Raw genomic sequence first — 15,990 nt, forward strand, 5'->3', positions numbered from 1 at the left:
CTACTGGACTCCATATGTGTAACTAGATTGCTGCTGGACTTTTCTTTTTTGGATGTTCTATGTTAAACTACATTTAAATTGACCCATCATATTTTCTCTCAATTCTCATTCTGTGTTCCACATCTCAGTAAATGTCACCACAATTCACTAACTCTTTTACTTCAGGAGCAAGGCTGCAATCATTAATACCTTTGTCTTCCTCATTCCTTTTCAATTTCCAAGTTCATTCTGTATTTTCTTCAAAGATTTGAACTCACATTTTTCTCACCAGCCTCACTGCCATGCCACAGAGGAGTTCATCTGAACTTGGTGAAATTACTCTAATAGTTTATAGTCTGTTTTAACATCCAATTGTATTTTGGTTTTGTAATGTTCTACACTACATGCAATGGTCTTTTCACTCCAAATAGATAAACTTTCTCGAAGGCAAATATTATGTTACCTACCTTTTGGCATATGTATTGTTTTAATTCTGGTGCTAGAGCTATACATGTAGTACATTTAAATGTAGTTTTGAATTTGGTATTCTTGGATAGAACTGGAGGTCATTATGTTAAGTGAAATAAGCCAGGCGCAGAAAGACAAACTTCGCATATTTGCACTTATTTGTGTGAGCTAAAAATTAAAACAATTGAACTCATGGAGATAGAAGGTAGAATGATGGTTACCAGAAGTTGAGGAAGGCCATGAGAGTTGGAGGGTTGGGAGGGGAGTGGAGATAGTTAATGGGTACAAAGATAAAGTTAGATCGAATGAATAGGATCTAGTGTTTGATACTACAACAGGGTGACTACAGTCAACAAGAATTTATTATATATATTAAAATAACTAAAGATTTAATTTAATTTTTTGTGACAATAAGAAAGGATACATGCTTGAGGTGATGGATACCCCACTTACCCTGATTTGCTTATTATGCAATGTATGCCTGTATCAAAATATCTCATGTACTCCATAAATATATACCCCTACCATGTACCCACAAAAGCTAAAAGTTAAAAATTAAAATAAATAAATAAAATAAACTTTCAGGCTAAAAAAAGGAAATTGATGTTCCTCTTAAAGAGTCTGTGGAAATTTTCTTCTTCATACATCACCTCACAATCCAAATATAAAGGCTAAAGTTGGGCCCACTGGCTAGTTGAACTTCTGTCATCCTAAAGCAGCTTAATTGTAGTATTGTCATGCTTTAAGAGCTGGGAAAATTGAGGAACATGAGATCAGACACAGCCAAACTTAACTTTCACTGAGGCTGCTGCCCCTCCTGTGGGTATAACATTTCCATTCATCAAAAGATTTTTTCATTACTTAATGTACTTACCATATGGTTTTATTAGAATGAATAGCTCTCTCCTTGTAAATGGATTTGGTTGGAAATTCAATTTCTTTCAGGGCCAGTGGGAGAGGTCGAAGAGCTATAAATATTCCTTCTCTGAACTGTTTATAAGTAAAATGGCATTGCCTAAGAGGCCTGAAAAATGTTGTGCTATATCCTGAATTATGTACAAATCCCTGGCAATCTTCTGTTTCTTTCTTTGATGAGGACAGATTTTACATTCTCCCTCAGTGATGAGTTATGTTCATAGTTGTCTTACTGGATAGCTGTGTCTATGAAGAATGAGAGTGATCACCAGGGCTTCAACTCTAACTCCTGACTTTTCTTTTAAATCTGGGGACTAGAAATTCTCATCATGGCTCCCTCATTGTTGTATCTAGTGTTGAAATGAGGAGACCTTGGTAGAACCTACTAACCCCTCTGCCTCTGGGTTGTGCAACTTTGGGTAAGGCCCACAACTACTTTGTTCTTATTTTTCTTGTGTTAAATGAAACTATTGTCTTCTATGCATTCCTCAGGCTTGATGTAGATATAACTTTAGTCCCATTTTCAAAGTCAGTTCTTAATTCATTTCATCAAATAATTAGTTTCATAGCATATTTCTGGGTGGCAAGCATGCACAGACAAAAGAGATAATGCAATGCTTTTGTGAAATCACATACATTGTCTCATTTGATTTTTCTCCTCAGAATGATTGTTGGTCTGGGGAAAAATAAGAAAATTTTTGGTATTGTCCTCTTTAATTGAAAAGTGAGGTTCAGTAGGAAAGAAATGAAAACTACAATTTTGTGAGTGTCTACTATACGCCAAGCACATGCTGGATCCTAAATATGTAAATTGGATAGCTACCAGCTGATTTCATTTACATCCACTCTTGAATGGGTTTACATCCATTCTAACTTGGCTTCCTCCTCAAGTTTTCATCACCCCCAGAGGTATCTAAGCCATCTATTGTGGAGTCTTAATTGGGTGCAGTATCATGGAGAAGTAAATTGGCCCTGCAAAAGAGTTAATTGGAATGTGGGTGGTAGCAACTCTGAAAAACTTGTTTTCATCCTGCGTAAGTAATGGTGTGAGGCAGGGAAGAGTATGTTGTGTTTGCTGACTTGCTGCATGAAGGATAATTAGGTGCTACATCAATGTGAAATAGGATGGCAAAATGAGACTCTTTCTATTTCATTTTAGGCTGAAGGTCCCAAAGACAGATAGTTATACAAAGCAAAGGTGATAACCCAGCTGGCCAAGGAAGTCCTGAAATTTGAGACCTCAATTTTGAGATCTTAATACCTACCTAAAGATAGATTCAGACATTAAAATCTACCTCTTAAGGCTTCAGAGGTTGAGCAGGGAGACTTGTTTCACTTTAAAGGCTTTTGGGGAGAGATTTGTTGATATGCTGCATGTGATTGACACCCTCTTCCTTGCCCATACAGGAAGGGAGAGCATTTAGGGAACTTCAAGAGAAACACTCAGAATAATTGATCTATGTTCCTTTGAGTTTTTGAGGTACAGGTATCAAAAATTTGCCTCTAGAGGAGTGTCCAGAAGAAGCATTCTATATCAGAGGATGAAGTTTAGTACAGAGAATGGATTGTTTCCCCAAGAGGGAGCTAATCTGGGCCATCTTTTATCCTTTAGAGAATTGCCCAATGGAGCAAACAGTCCCCAGAGAGGGAGGAGACCACTGGCTCTGCAGGGACTAAGGGAGGAATTAGAAGTAACCAGCTACACTAGGACAGTGAATGCATGAAGGAAAGAAGGTTAAAGATCTCCAGCAGGCCCATCTATGCAAAGCTAACAAGATCTCTCCACATACCCTTGAGAGAAAGAACTAGCTGTGAATACCCAATACATCACTGTTGTTGAGGGGGGCTGTGCCCTTCCTCCAATACCATTTCCTCTACCCTGAAGGATCTGAAACTACTGCCTGAGAGGACAAGGAGATGCAGGGAGAGCTAGAAGGCAAGCACATCCAGGGTCTCCCCTCTTCACTGCAGGGCTGGGAAGAATTTAATTAAATTATTAAATTAATTGATTTTGGTGACAAGGTCTCACTCTGTCACCCATGCTGGAGTGAAGTGGCATGATCATAGCTCACTGTAGCCTCAAACTCCTGGCTTCAAGCAATCCTCCCACCCAGCCTCTTGAGTAACTGGGACAACAGGTGCATGCCAACATGCTTGGCTATTTTTTTTAATTTTTAATTTCTGTAGAAACAGGCCTTTCTTTGCTTCCCAGGTTGGTCTCAAACTCCTGGCTTTGAGTGATTCTCTTGCCTTGGCCTCCCAAAATGCTGAGATTACAGGTGTAAGCCACTGTGCCCTGCCAAAGAAATTTTAAATAGAATAAGAAGAGGGAGTCATATAATTCTGACACTGAGCTGGATGTTTCAGGTTCCAAATTAAGACTCTTTTTGTGTAGAAAATGTTTGGTGATATATTAATGAACTAAGGGTGACGAGAAAAGAACAGAAAGAACTTCTCCAAAACGTGCAGACGAACAACTAGCGCATACCCAAAGTGGGTTTGAGCAAACAAATTAGGAGAAATAATTGTTATTTTCTATAGGGTTCCTTTTCCCCAAAGGATCTAGGTAACCCCTGCATCCTTGTTAGTTTCCATAGTTCTTTCCCTTCTTCTTCTCCTTTTCCCCCAGACTAGAATAGTCCAAGTTCATCAAACTGAAAATAAATATTTGCATTGAAAGTACAGAGCATGACAAAATATCAGGTAAACTTTGATTCATTTTATTCTGAGATGACTAAAAACATTTTAATTATTCTCTCATTATTTCTGCCATCAAGAAGAGATACACATAGAGCTTAAAATACTGCATGGACATAGGAAGTGCACAGAAAGAATTGGCTTTTTTTATTGCTTGCTTCACCTATTTTATTTAAGTATGTAAACAACATTACAGAACTTTCAGTATGAATTCACAAACAATAGTATGCTACCAGGATACTAAATCTAAATTACAGAAGTGAATCCCAAACTATTCAGAACAAATATTATTCTATCACAACAAACTAAATGAGATATCATAAACTTGAATGATAAAATCTGACTGTTCTTTATATTATCTAAACACTCAGTGGAAAACTGGAGTAGCAGAATATTTTATAGAAATATTACTTTGAATTAAAATATTTTTGTATATTCCCTGTTCTCCCCTGAGTCTAAGGGTATTATTGTAGAGCAAAAGTGGAAATATCCTGAAATCAATTATTCTTCCTCTCTTTTGGAAAAGTTTTAAATGGAAAACACAATACTGGACATCTCAATTATATAGGGAAACAAAGTCTTTCAAGGGTAAGAGAAAGAGGAGTGCAATTCTTTAGAATGGAAAGAGTTCAATGGGTCCCATGAGCAATGGAGACTTGAGCCCTTCACAACAGAACACTGAGGAGAAGGTGAGAAATACGGTGCCTGTGATGTGGGCTAGTGTCTTAGGTACTGAGGCTGTCAGCTTCAGCAATGAGGCTTGACTCACTTTTGGCACCTGGCACAGTCAGAGAGTTGCAGGACCAAAAGCAGAACTGTGGCTTGGGCCACCAAGATGTTAAATCACACCATAATAAGTCGGAGAGAATAAGTCCCTTCCTTGTTTTCTGGACATTCCATAAATATACCACATACTAGGGTCAAGCTGATAAGAAATTTCCTACCAGCCTAATGGCATGGAGAATTGGAGTTAAAATTAATGTAGTTTATATCATATTAAGTGACATTTAAAATCAGCATTGCACATTTGCATGTTAGTGCTGGCAGTCGGCCTTTTCCAGCTTCTAGGTTATTATTTTCTAAGTCCACCTTCATTGTACAAACTACAGAAGGACCAAATCTTGGACAGAGAGGTGAATGCTTTCTGTGCCCAGGACATTTGCACTAAGATATTTCTTTGAATTTATCCTTAATAAGTTTATTTGTGTCATCATTGACCACTTTGCTTTTAGATTAAAGACCAGAATATCAGAGAAAGTTGAATTCAGAAAATTCAAAACTTTGCACTGTAGGGAAGAAAAGGACAATATTTAGACTTGGGATTTTACTGTTCCTCAGGTATTAGGGTCCAGTCTTTTTCCAGTATTTGCAGTTAAGTCTCTAAAGACTTGATCTGGCTGACTCTGAAGTTACCGTAACATGGAAGAGTGCTGAGTTTTGAGTCTTTCTCACTCAGTAATCAAGTTACTATTAGACCGTAAGTCTGTGTTTCATTAGTCTTCCCTTTAGGTATTGGTAAATTTGCTAAGTTGTGGAGAGCTAAAAATGCTTACAAATTTCCAGAGGGAAAGACGTATTCTGGAAGAACAATTGACATTTGTCCAACAAATACTTATTAAGCACTTTTTATGTACCATACACTTTGTTGGGTGTCGAGGTTACAAAGATAAAACTCATATGGTGCTCTCAACAGGCTCGCAGACCTGACATGAAAAGGAGTGAATGCAATGGCGGGTTAGGAGAAACTGCTAGCATCATATTGGCTTGGATTCAACTTAAGTGTTCTCCTTCGGTAGAAAGTATTTTCCATGAGTTGCTTAAATTTATGTGCAAAAATGACTAAGTATATTTGCTACTCCATTAATTTCTCTTCTCATAAAGTAATTCCTTTATGATAAGACAATCTTGTAAAATAGTATGGCCTATAGTTTTAGGTCATACTTTTATTAGTTTGACAAAGACTTACAGAGACAGAGTGGGTAATCTGTAATGTAAAATCAATGTAGAACAAAGCTAGAGTATTTCTAAGTGTCAAAATAGATAATATCTCAGGTTAATTATGTGAAAGAATCATAATTGCGATATATCCTTATGTTGCTTTAACTGGAGGAACTAAACTAACTGTGGCTCTGATATTTACAGCAGGCAGGATATATAGGCAATCTAAAAGTTATGAGAAGACCCAAGTTGGACAGTAATAATTTAATTTTATACTTTTCAAAGTAAAAATAAAGATATTGACCTCTCACATAATGTAGCAAGTTTTTAAGAAGTTTTAAGTATTGAAAGAAAATAATACGGCAGAATTTTGTTCATGTTGTTGTCAGTGGATAAAAACCAAGTACTTCAAAACTAAAATTAATAGTAAAATCTCAGGAATAGACTGGATGACATAATCTCAGGGGTGAATACTAAATGGAATTTACTTTATACATAGTTCTGCATCATGATTTGAAGTTAATTGTTAGATTTAGATATTTCTCTGTAGGTTATGAGTCGACAAGCATTCTAAGATGAGTCAAGAAAAATAATCTAAACTGAGCACTATAATGTGTTACCAAGATATGCTGAAAAGAACACAATTATTTTTATTATAAACTAACATTGTTAAAGGTATCTAATTTGACTCTATTAAGAGTAGCAATGGGCAATACAGTGGCATGGTAAGACAATGGAACATGTGTTAGAAGATAGGAGAGTCTATGGCAGCTTTTCCACTGTTGCTGTTTGGCTTGGGTAAGCCATTATCCATTTTGTTCCCAAATACACTTCTTTATTAAAAAACGGCATATATACAAATATATGTAGAAATCATAATTTTATATCTTGATTAACTATTACAAAATACACACACCCAGATAAATACCAGGCAGATTATGAAATGAATATTATTAGCATCCCAGAAGCTCTTCTCATGCCTCCCCAGGTTGCTACACAACTCTTCTTCCCCAAATATGACAAATATCTTGACTTCTAATACATAGCTTAGTCTTGCTAAGCTTAAATGTAGTCAAAACTCTAGATTTTGTCATTTAGATTTATCATTTTTGTATTTTATCCATGTTGCATAAAGAAATAATTCATTAATTTTCATCATTGTATAGTATGAATGTAACAAAATATATTATCCATATATTTGTATTACTAGTTTGGGACCATTTATAATAGCACTCCTGTGAGCATTCTTATACATATCTTTCGTGAACCTACATAGGCATTTCTACTGCATATATACCACTTAGAAATAGAAATGCTGCATCATGAGGTATTACTATTTAGCTTAATAGATGATCCAAAACAGTTTTTTTTTTTTTTTTTTTTTTTGCAAATTGACTGTACCAATTTGCATTCACATATTTGAGAGTTTCTATTTTTCACATCCTTTCCTGTGGTTGGTATTGACTGTCTTTTTCATTTTAACCATTGTGATGGGTGTGTAATGGTATGACAATGTAATTTTATCTGTAATTTCTTGATTACTAACAAATTGTTTTTATATATTTATTGGCTATTTAGACATCCTCCTTTGATAATTCATGAGCTTTGATCTAATTAAAAATCACTTATTCTTGGCTGACCGTGGTGGTTCACGCCTGTAATCCCAGCACTTTGGAAGGCCAAGGTGGGTAGATCATCTGAGGTCAGGTGTTCGAGACCAGCCTGACCAACATGGAGAAACCCCAACTATACTAAAAATAAAAAATTAGCTGGGTGTGGTGGTGCATGCCTGTAATCTCAGCTACTCAGGAGGCTGAGGCACGAGAATTGCTTGAACCTGGGAGGCGATCTCAGTAAGCTGAAATCGTGCCATTGCACTCCAGCCTGGGCACAAGAGCAATAGTCTGTCAAATAAATAAATAAATAAAAATATAAATAAAAAATAAGTAAATCACTTATTCTTTTAGTAGTCTCTTAAAATATATAAACATATTTTAATTGTATATTCTTTAATGTACATATCATCACAGATTCTGTGGTTAGCAGTTTGTGTTTCTTAATATGTCTTTTAATCAATGAAGTTTTTAATTATAAATCTAATTTGTCAGGTTCACTGAGATGTAATTTACATATCATAAAATTAATCTATAAAAATGTGTAGTTCAATATTATTTAGTAAGTTACCAGACCTGTGCAACCATCCTCAAAATTTAGTTTTAGAACATTTCTATCACCCAAAAAGTTCCCTTATGCTTGTTTGCAGTCAATCACCATTTCTATCTTAGTGCCAGGTAAGTATACTTTCTATTTCTTTTATTTTGTCTTCTCTAGAAATTCTATACAGATGGAATCATACAATATTTAGCCTTTTGTGCCTGTTTTCTCATGTTCCATAATGGTTCTAGGTTCATCCACATTGTTACATATATCAATATTTAATCCCTTTTTACAGTTAACTGGTGTTTCATTTTATAAATTAACACATTTTGTTTATCCATTCAGCAGTTGATGGGCCTTTGGCTTACTTCCAGCTTTTGTCTATTATAAATAAAATTGCTATGAACATTCATGTCTACATTTTTGTATAAGCATATGTCTTCAATTCTCTTGAGCTGATATCTAGGAATAAAATTTCTAGGTCATATGGTAAGGGTACAGTTATCTTTTTCAGAAAATGCCAGTATCTCCTGGGGAAAAATGCATATAAAGTCTTTGGCCTATTTTTTAATTGGCTTACTTATCTTTTTATTTTATTGAGTTGTAAGGGTCCTTTATATATTCTGGACACAAATGCCTTTTCAGATGTATGATTTTTTAATTTACAAATATTTTCTTGCATTTTGTAGGTTGTATCTTTGCTTTCTTGACGGCATTGTTTGCAGTACAATAATTTTTAAATTTGATAAAGTCCAATGTGTCTAGTTTTTTTTTCTTCTGTCACTTATCCTTTTGGTATCATATCTAAGAGGTCTTCGTTGTTACTAAGGTCACAATTTATGACTATATTTTCTTCTAAGAGTTTTATGGTTTTAACTATTACACTTAGATCTGTGATGCATTTTTAGTTAAATTTTGGTTATGGAGTAAGGAAAGGGCCCTCTGTAATTATTTTACATGTATATATGCAGTTGCCCAAATGCCATTTACTAAAAACATTATCTTTCCCCTTTGAATTGTCTCAGCGCTTTTGTTGACCATCATGTCATCGGCAAGGTGGCAGAATAGAAAATATCAGTCTTTCCTCTCCCACAAAAATCTACAATTAGATAGCTATCTATCAATGAAAATAGCCTCACGGTGGCTCATGGGTCCGATTAAGAACCTGCAGTAACACGGTGAAGAAAAAAAAAAGGAGAATATCTGCACAGAAAAGACGGCTTGAGAGATATGAGTGCCTGAGACATCTGGATATAGCTAACAACAAAGAAGCAGCATTGAGGATATTAGTCTTGGCCACATGGTGGGTGCCACCATGATCTCTGATGGCCTGCAGAGGACACAGGTAGCATTCACCACTGATGTAATCAAGAGTCATGGACTGCAGATGCTCTGGAGAAGGAGATGCTGCTATGCTCTGTCCCCTACCCCTAGAAAGAGGCACTGTTGTATCACCCTGGGATTGGAACCACCAGGCCACCCAATCCACATGTGCCGTGGATCCCAAATCTGTGGCTGCTCCTTGCATGTTTGCACTCTAGACCCTTGCTTTGTGACCAAACTGTGCACACCCATGCATCAGACACTGGAGTTATTGTCACTGCAGGATAAACCTGCCATGAGCCCAGGACCATGGTTGTTCTGCATACACCTGTGCTCCGGACCCCAGCTCCACTGCTGCTCCATAAGCAAGTGTGACTCAGACACTGGACCCACCACAGTGACAGGCTATCTTGCACATTGAATCCCAGAGCCACTGTCACTATACATGTGCTTATGCTCCAGGTTCCAGCTCTGTGACTGTTTCATGTGCCATCATGAAAGTACCTGTGAACCTGAACAAGTACCAAGAGAGATCAGGAGAATCTCAGCAGTCTTCGCCACTAGAAACCCAAACATCCCCTGCGGCCACTGCAGACACCCACAGCCTTGGCAGCCGAATACTCCTGCAATATTTGCCAACACTGCCTCAGGTAACAGAACTGCATAAAAACTATGCCACTGTCCCCTTCCTGGAACTGGAACTGCTGCACACCACCCATTCGATGACTTGCATCCACCCATTTTGGGGATGTTTCCCCACTTATCCAGTCTGTAAAATCTGGAAAATTTGTCTGCTCCATTGAATATGGAGATATCAATGCAAGGCAACAGGAACACACACACATACACACACACACACAGACACACACACACAAGAAAACTGAAACCACCAAAGGAACACAATAATTTTCCAGTAGCCAACCTCAAAGAAACAGAAATCTATGAATTTCTTTACAAGGAATTCAAAATAATTGTTTTAAGAGAGCCCAGGAAACAGAGAACAAACAGACAACTTATCAAAATCAGGAAAAAAATACATGATTAAAATGGAAGTTTAACAGAGAGTTAGAAATCATAAAAAGAGCCAAACAGAAATATTGAAGCTGAAGAATACAAGGAATGAAAATTTAAAAATGCAATAGAAGGCCGGGCACGGTGGGTCATGCCTATAATCCCAGCTTTTTGGGAGGCTGAGGTGGGTGGATCACAAGGTCAGGAGTTTGAGACCAGCCTGGACAATATGGTGAAACCCTGTCTCTACTAAAAAATACAAAAATTAACCAGGCATGGTGGCATGCTCTTATAGTCCCAGCTACTCGGGAGGCTGAGGCAGGAGAATCGCTGGAACCCAGGAGGTGGAAGTTGCAGTGAGCCGAGCTCATGCCACTGCACTCCAGGCTGGGTGATAGAGCGAGACTCCATAAAAAAAGAAAAAAATGCAATAGAGAGTGTCAACAATGGGTCAGGCATGGAGGCTCACACCTGTAATTCCAGCACTTTGGAAGGCTAAGGTGGGCAAATTGACTGAGCCCAGGAGTTCAAGACCAGCCTGGGAAATATGGTGAAGTCCCAGCTCTACAAACATACACAGATTAGCTGGGTGTGGTGGCATGAGCCTATAGTTCCAGATACTTGGGCTGAGGTGGGAGAATCACTTGGGCCTGGGAGATTGATGCTGCAGTGAGCCAAGATTGCACCACTGCACTCTAGCTCGGGTGACAGAACGAGACCCTGTCTCAAACAAACAAACAAACAAAAAAAGTGTGCCAACAATGGAATTGAACAAGCAGAAGAAAGAATCTGTGAACTCAGGCCAGTTTATTTGACAATATCCAGTCAGAAAAGAAAAAAAAAAAGAATGAGTGTCTACAAGATTTATGAGATGCCATCAAAAAGCCATTTTTCATATTATAAAATTTTATGAAGAAGAGAAAAAGGGACAGAAATTTACTTTCAAAAAGGGTAAAAACTTCTCCAATCTGAGAAAAGATATGAACATCCATAAATAAAGCACAAATATTTTCAATGAGATTCAACCCTAATAAGAATTCACTAAGACATATTATAATCAAACTGTCAAAAATCAAAGACACACATAGATGGAAAGTGAAAGGATAGAAAAAGATATTTCAGACAAAACAGACGTTATGTCAAAAATTGTGAAGGAGACAAAGATGGTTATTATATAATGATAAAAGGGTGAATTCATCAAGAGGTTATAAAATTATAAATATATGTACCCAACATCAGAGTACCTAAATCTTTAAAGCAAATGTTAATAGATCTGAAGGGATAGATAGACAGAAATATAATATTAGGGGATATCAATGTCCTACTTTAAACAATGGATGGATGATCCTGACTGAAATTCAATGAGAGAACATTGGACTTGAACTACACTTTAGATCAAATGGACCTAACAGATATATACAGAACATTTCATCCAATAGCAGCAGATACACATTCTCCTCAAGCATACATATTAGAAACATTCTCCAGTGGAGACCATTTGTTAGGCCAAACAAATCTTAACAAATTAAAGAAGATTTAAATCATTTCAAGTATCTTTTCATACTGTAATGGTATAAAACAGGAAATCAATAATAAAGGAATTTTTGAAAAATCACAATTATATATAAATTAAACACCATGCTTCTGAAAAACCAATATGTCAAAGAAGGACTTAAAAGAGAAACTAAAAAAATTTCTTAGGACCAAAAAAATTGGAAACGCAACATAATAAAACTTATGGGATGGAGCAAAAGCACTTCTGAGAAGAAAGTGTATAGTAATAAATGTCTACATCAAAAGAGAAAGATTTCATAAAACAAGTTAATATTACACATCAAAAACTATAAAAAGAACAGACTAAGCTAATAGTTAGTAGAAGGAAGAAAATAGTAATTGTAAGAGCAGAATTAAATGATATGGAGACTAGAAAACCAGTAGAAAAATCAATGAATATAAGAGTTGACTTTTGGAAAAGATAAAATTAACAAACATTTAGCTAGACTAAGATACGAAGAAGATGCAAATAAATAAAATCAGAAATGAAAGAAGAGACCATTAAAACTGATACCCCAGAAATACAAAAAAAGAGAATACTGTGAACAAATATATGCCAAAAATCGAATAATCTAGAAGTAATAAATTCCTAGACACATACAACATAACAAGACTTCATCATGAAGAAATAGAAAATCTGAACACACCAAAAATGAGCAAGGAGATTGAATCAGTAATAAAAAATACCTCCAGTAAAAAAGCCCAGGACCTGATTATTTCGCTGTTGAAACTGTGAAATAAAGGATGATATTTAAGAATTAATATCATCCTTTTCAAGCTCTTTTAAAAAATTCAAGAGATGATAACATTTTATGGTCATGTTATAAGGTCAGCATTACCCTGATACCAAAGCCAAATAAGGACACTACAAGAACAAAAAATTACAGGCCAGTACCTCAGTACCTCTGATGAACATAGTTGTAAAAATTCTCAACAAAATCCTGGCAAGTGATATTTAACAGCCCATTAAAAGTTTCATACATTTTAATCAAGTGGAATTTATCCCTGGGATGCAAGTATGATTAAACATAAACAAATCAATAAATGTGATACATTGATTAATAGAATACAAGACAAAATCATACAATCATCTTAATAGATGCAGAAAGACTATTTGATAAGATTTGACATCTTTGCATAATAAAAACTCTAAAAAAATTAGATACAAAAGAATGTACCTCCAAAGAATAAAGGCTGTATATGACAAACTCACAGCTGATACCATATTCAATGGTGAAAAGTTGATCACCTTTTTCTCTAATATCAGGAATAAGACAAGAATGCCCACTCTCACCACTTCTATTCAACACAGTACTGGAAGTCCTAGCCAGAGTAATTAGAAACAAATAAAAAATAAAAGACATCTAAATGGATGGAAAGGAAGAAGTATAACTGTCTCTGCAAATGACATTATCATATATATGGAAACCCCTATGACTCTACCAAAAACCTTTTAGAACAAATAAATGCATTCAGTAAAGTTGCAGGATACAAAATCAAAGCACAAAAAGCAGTTGCAGTTCTATACACTAAAAATGAACTACCTGAAAAAGGAATTAAGAAAGTAATCTCATTCACAATAGCATGAAAAAGAATAAAATACTTAGGAATAAATTCCCCTAAGGAAGTGAAAGTTCTGTATGCTGAGAACTGTAATATATTGATGAAAGAAACTGATGAAGACGCAAATCAATGGAAAGACATCCCATGTTCGTGGACTGGAAGAATCAATATTGTCAAGATGTCCATACTACCCAATGTGAACTAAAGGTTTAGTGCAATTCCTATGAAAATTCGAATGGCATTTTTCACAGGAATAGAAAAAAAAATCCTAAAATTTGTATAAAACTATAAAAGACCCCGAAAAGCTAAAGCAATGTAGAATAAGAAGAACAAAGACAGAGGCATCACACCTCCCAATTTCAAATAATATTACAAAACTATAGCAATCAAAGCATTATAGACCAATGGAAAAGAATAGAAATCCCCCAAATAAGCTCATGCATATATGGTCAACTAATCTTTGACAAAGATGCCAAGAATATACAATGGAAAAAAGATAATTGCTTCAATAAATGGTGCTGGGAAAACTGGTATGTACATGTAATTTAAAAAAGCAAATTGTATCCTTGTACCATACAGAAACTCCAACTGAAAATGGATTAAAGATTAAACATGAGACCTGAAACTGTAAAACACCTAAAGGAAAACATGAAGAAAAAGCTCCATGGACATTGTTTTTTTTTTTTTTTTTGAGACTGAGTCTCACTCTGTTGCCCAGGCTGGAGTGCAGTGGTGCAGTCTCAGCTCACTGCAAGCTCCGCCTCCCAGGTTCACGCCACTCTCCTGCCTCAGCCTCCCAAGTAGCTGGGACTACAGGCGCCCGCCACGATGCCCGGCTAATTTTTTGTATTTTTAGTAGAGACGGGGTTTCACCATGTTAGTCAGGATGGTCTCGATCTCCTGACCTCGTGATCCACCCACCTCGGCCTCCCAAAGTGCTGGGATTACAGGCATGAGCCACCACGCCTGGCCTGGACATTGGTTTGGACAAAGATTTTTTGGCTACGACACTAAAATCATAGGCAACAAAAGTAAAAATAAATAAGAGAGACTACATAAAACCAAAAAGTTTCTGCACAGCAAAGGAAACAATCAGTAAAATATAAAAGAACCCATGGAATTGAGACAAATGTTTGGAAACTATATATTCAATGAGGGGTCAATATCCTCTATATATTAGGAACTAATACAACTCAGTAGAAAAACAAAACAAAACAACACAATTAACCTGATTAAAAAATGGACCAAGGACTTTGAATAGACATTTTTCCCAGGAAGACATACAGATGGCCAACAGGTATATGAAAAAGTGATCAATATCACTAATCCTCAAGGAAATGCAAATTAAAATCACAAGGAGACATCACTCACACCTGTGAGGATGGCTATTATCAAAAAGTCAAAAGATAACAAGTGTTGCCAAGGGTGTGAAGGAAAGAGAACAGTTATATATTACTGGGGTGGAATGTTTGTGAAATTGTTTGTGACACCACCATTATGGAAAACAGTATGGAAATTCCTTAAAAAATTAAAAATGGAGCTACTATATAAACCAGAAACTCCACTTCTAGGCATTTATCCAAAGGAAATAAAATCAGTGTCTCCAAGAGATATCTGTACTCCCACGTTCATTGTAGCATTATCCGCAGTAGTAAAAATATGGAAGCAAGCGAAGTGTCTATCAGTGAGTAAACATATAATGAAATTGTTGTGTATATACATAGATAAATACAACAAAATATTATCCAGCCTTAAAAAAGGAAACCCTGCCATTTTCAACAAAGTGGATGAACCTGGAGGACATAATGCTAAGTGAAATAAGCCAGACACAGAAATATGAATACTGCATAATCTCATTTATATGTGAAATTTTAAAAAGTCAAACTCATAGAAACAGAGATTAAAAGGATGGTTGCTAGGCATCAGGGGTGGGGAAAATGGGGAGATGTTGGTGAAAGAGTACAAACTTACAGTTATAAGATAAATAAATAATGAGTTTTTCCACTTAAGAATATAAATTTGGGGCTGCTTTTGTCAAATTTATTTCTAAATGTTTTATTATTTTTGATACTATTGTATATATTTTCTTAATTATATTTTGTTAGTCATTGCAAATGTGTAGAAATAAAATTGATTTTTGTATGTTGATCCTGTATTCTGCAACTTTGCCAAACGTGTTTATTAGTTCTAATAGATTTTTAGTAAGTCCCTGAGAATTTCCTGTATGCAAGATCATGACATCTGTAGAGATAGTTTTACTTCCTTTTATTTCCAATCTGGGTGACTTTATTTATTTATTTTGCCCAGTGGAACTGAGCAGAACTTCCAGTATGATGCAGAATAGAAGTGGCAAAAGATGATACCTTTGCTTATTTCTGATCTCAG

The sequence above is a fragment of the Pongo pygmaeus genome, chromosome 12 (assembly GCF_028885625.2).
Source record: "Pongo pygmaeus isolate AG05252 chromosome 12, NHGRI_mPonPyg2-v2.0_pri, whole genome shotgun sequence".
Taxonomy (NCBI): domain Eukaryota; kingdom Metazoa; phylum Chordata; class Mammalia; order Primates; family Hominidae; genus Pongo; species Pongo pygmaeus.